The 4,152-nt window shown below is 48.6% G+C and overlaps 1 long non-coding RNA gene across 1 annotated transcript; it reads left to right on the forward strand.

Annotated features, from left to right (window-relative positions):
* The first annotated feature begins 6 nt into the window (after positions 1-6).
* On the forward strand, positions 7-469 carry LOC106727287. The gene is made up of 2 exons (XR_001363454.1): positions 7-167; positions 368-469. It is a non-coding gene; the product is annotated as an uncharacterized LOC106727287 (long non-coding RNA).
* Positions 470-4,152: the final 3,683 nt, after the last annotated feature.

Below are 4,152 nucleotides of genomic sequence, written 5' to 3' on the forward strand. Positions count from 1 at the left end.
TCCGGGGACGGTCGCTACCTCATTTCTTCCCTCCGGGGGTGTCCAACTCCGTGCCCGGTGTCCCCTCTCGGTCTGCTACCAGCCTCTGCAGCGCGACCCCTCAGGTTCTGGGAGCGCTGGCCGGCTCGCCAGCCTCACATCCTTGCCGTCCGAGAGGAAGACCTCGGGTAAATATAGGCCGGCGCAAACCATTTGCCGAGCGGGGACAGGGGAGGCGCAGGGAAGACTATCCGTTTCGGTCTCCGACGCCCTGCGGGTTCCTAGTCTCTTAAAGGGACCTGGTTGCGGTCATTGGTCGAGGGAATGGGGAGACCAGTCTAATCCAGCAATTACACCCCAAATTTACCAGCATCTCTTTTATCTATAGCGCCAAGACCGGGGTTACCCCTCAGGAAAAAACTTGATTTCTGACGCTCCACCCCCAGGATGAATTGCAACTCACTGAATAAATGTCTCCATCGAAACTTGAGGAGGTGGTAGAAGGTGGGATTTTATACTATAACCTACTATGCAGAAAGGTTGGGGGAAATAGTGGTTCTTTCATTACATGGCAGCTGAGAATGACTGGGTGCTGTTTAATATTTTTTTAAATATATTTTTATTGATTTTTTACAGAGAGGAAGGGAGAGGGATAGAGAGCTAGAAACATAAATGAGAGAGAAACATCGATTAGCTGCCTCCTGCACACCCCCCACTGGGGATGTGCCCACAACCAAGGTACATGCCCTTGACTGGAATCGAACCCGGGACCCTTCAGTCCGCAGGCTGACACTCTATCCACTGAGCCGAACCAGACAGGGCTGTTTAATTTTTTTTTTTTTCAGAATTTTATTCTACTAAAGAAAATAGAGAGGGGCAAAGAAAACACCAAGACTCATTTTTCACTATCTTGGAGCCTTTCTCCACAGGTAATAGTGAGATGATTGGAGTGAACAATATAGTATATAAATATATAGTCTATAAATAAGTTGCTACCTGCTCCTAATCTCCAGCAGCGCCCCCTGCTGCTGTCATGTTTCAGAGTATCTGTTTTCTGAGATATACACAGTTTCCAAGAAATGCTTACCTGTGATCAGAACTCAGTTTACTTTGACAAGCCAGTCATTCTATTTTATTACATCACTGACACAGTTTGGATGAGAATTCCCAGTAAAAATTCAAATGACGTTTTTATTTGAGTGTCGAATAATGCCAGGCCACCCTCCACTGGGAATGATAATCACATGAATCATGCTTTTCTTCTGTGCCAACTAGACAATGCAACTTTAATCATCTGACCAGCTCGACCTTTGGCTAGTAACTCATTTCTGGGCCTTTGAAACAACCTGCTTGCCTCTATGGTCTTCTCAAAAAAAACAAAACAAAAACAAAAACAAAAAAAAAACACCTTCTGGCTGTAATGTGTGATATACGCCCAGATGATCCTACATCAAACTTCCAAATTCGTCCTAGAGGAGGACAGTGCGATCTCCACTCCATAGGCCCAGTCCACCAGGGGATTGTGGATGTCTCTGGCTTCTGTGCCAGATTTCAGAACCGCATAGCCCTCCTGGAGAGTCCTGGCCTTCTACCTTTGCTAACGTTTAACCTTTTTTTAAACTCTAATTCAGTTTTCTCAGAGTCACTGGTGTTGAGTTTCAATTTAACTAACTGCTGAGTACCTTTTGGTGCCAGTCCCTGACCTAGTCCCTTGCAGACCCAATTCCTGTCTCCAAGAAGCTCCCAGTCCAATGAAGGATGTGAAGTCCACTCAACTCTGGGTTTGTAGGTTCTATGAAAGCACCCGGTATCCCCAGTGCCTGGTACCAATAGGCACTGCTTAATTGTTGAATTAATAAATGAGACATGCATGGGAATAAGAAGTCAGAGTTGGGCCCTGAGAAAGACCCAAAACTGGAAGAAAAGGTTCATTATGACTAGGAGAATCAGGGAAGGCTCCACAGAGGTGGTAACGTATGAAGGATGAAGAGGATTTCTTCATGCAGGTAAGAATTTAAAGGGCTTTAGGGGTATAAATGACAGCAAAATTATAGAACATGAAAATGCATGTACATGTGCAGATTAGGATGGAGTTTAACTATTGTAACAATGAAAGAAGATGATTTCCTGATCAAAGAAGAAAGTCTCTTGATCATGCTTTTTGGGCCCTCCTTGTCTCTTCAGGAAGGAATGGCTGACTGGCCCCAGGCTGTCATTAGACCAAAACTGTGACTTCTTACTGCTCAGTAGCACCGATGGGTTAATTGGAGGGGTACCAGGCATGATGTGGGAATGAGATAGTTAGGATTATAGTAAGCCATTTAAGCCAAAATTAATTCATTCTTTGGCTCAAATTTCCAGAATATCTTGCAGTGCAATGACATAGGCACTCCAAACAAAAACTTCCATTTAAAACACACCAAATTAACCTTTAACTGGTCCGTAATCTTGAAGTCTAACCCCTACAAAAGTAGATGTCACGTTCAAGCAGTTAACATTTCCAAACTGCTTAGAGGTCCAAGGGTCAGAAGGGTTTGGGGAGGAGGGTGTGGGGCAGGTGGTGGGAGCTAAGGTTGGCCTTGGCGTCTGCGAGGGATACCACCATGGGCTTCATGCAGTGGCAGGGAAGTTTCCACTGGAAGGCCAGGCTTTCCAGCAGCAGCCAGAGTGTCAGTCCCAGGCACACAGGCAAATAGGCCCACAGAACTGCTCCTGTGGACTGGTCTCTGCCACACCTGGACTACCTTCCTTTTTTAATTTTTTTTAATGGGCCATAAATGACTCTCTTGACAAGAGTCATTTAATATTTTTATTGATTTAGAGAGAGAGAGAGAGGAAGAAGAGGGAGAGAGAAACATCAATCAGCTGCCTCCTACACCACCACCACCACCACCACCATCACCACCACCCCAAACCCACAACATGGGCATGTGCCCTGACCAGGAATCGAACTGGCAACCTTTCGGTGCATGGGACAACGCCCAAGCAATGAGCCACACCAGTCAGGGCTGGACTACCTTCTTAATAAGCTTGTTTTCAACCTTGGGAGGACAGAAAGGCTCTGGAAGATAAATGGGAACACTGCTGTGTGTGAGTCATGCTCTGTGCCTGTGCTCAAAGACCCAGGAGGAGGACCAAGCTGTCTCCTAGGGCCTGGGCCAGCCTCTGGGGCCCACCTCACCTTTTGGAGAAGCTGGCCACCCTTCAGAAAGCACAAGTCACAACTGCGGCTGTATTTTGCTGGGAAAGCTGGTGGCGCCCTCTATGAGCCCACACCACAGATCTGAGACATAGGGCATTTCCAGAACAGAACTTCAGCAAAGTCAGTTGGGGAAGTGGTCGACCCCACTGGAAGGCAGACTGCACTTTTTTTTTTGTTATGACACTGCCCCATCTACTGGTGCCAGGCAGAAGTACCACTAGGTGACATGGTTTCTCATAGAACCGGATAAGCCAGTGGTTGAATCAACACACAGCCAAGTCACAGCTGGAAAGCCGCCCGGCTTCTACTTTGACATCTGAGAGTCAGCCTTTTAGCTTTCAGGCTGGCTTTCTCCCACCTCATATCTTGCATAATGCTCTTCCCTTCGGCCCCCTTGCCTAACATCCTACTGAATGAACATTGGCTTCCGAGACAACAAATGATGAATTTGGAATCTTCAAAGTCATTCAACAAATATTTGTTGAGAGTCTATTGAGGGTGTGACGTAGTTGCTGGGGATATTGCATTAAAGAAGACAGACAGGGATTTGCCCTAATGAGATTTATAGCCTACTAGAGGCCCGGTGCACAAAAATTTGTGCACTCGGGGGGGTGGGGAGGGGGGTCCCCCAGCCCGGCCTGTGCCCTCTCGCAGTCTGGGACCCCTCGGGAGATAACGACCTGCTGGCTTAGGCCTGCTCCCGGGTGGCAGAGGGCAGGCCCAATCCCTAAGTGCAGCCCCTGGTCAGGCTCAGAGCAGGGCCGATTGGGGAGTTGGGGCGCCGCCCCGTCATGCACAGAGCAGGGCGGATCAGGAGGTTGCGATGCCACCCTCAGTCACGCTCAGGGTAGGGCCGATTGGGGGGTTGGGGCACCACCCCCTGTCACACTCAAGGCAGGGTCGATGGGGAGGTTGCGGCGCCACCCCCTGTCACCCACAGAGCAGGGCAGATCGGGGGGTTGGGGCGCTGC

Source organism: Myotis brandtii, unplaced genomic scaffold, assembly GCF_000412655.1.
Source record: "Myotis brandtii unplaced genomic scaffold, ASM41265v1 scaffold4, whole genome shotgun sequence".
Classification (NCBI taxonomy): domain Eukaryota; kingdom Metazoa; phylum Chordata; class Mammalia; order Chiroptera; family Vespertilionidae; genus Myotis; species Myotis brandtii.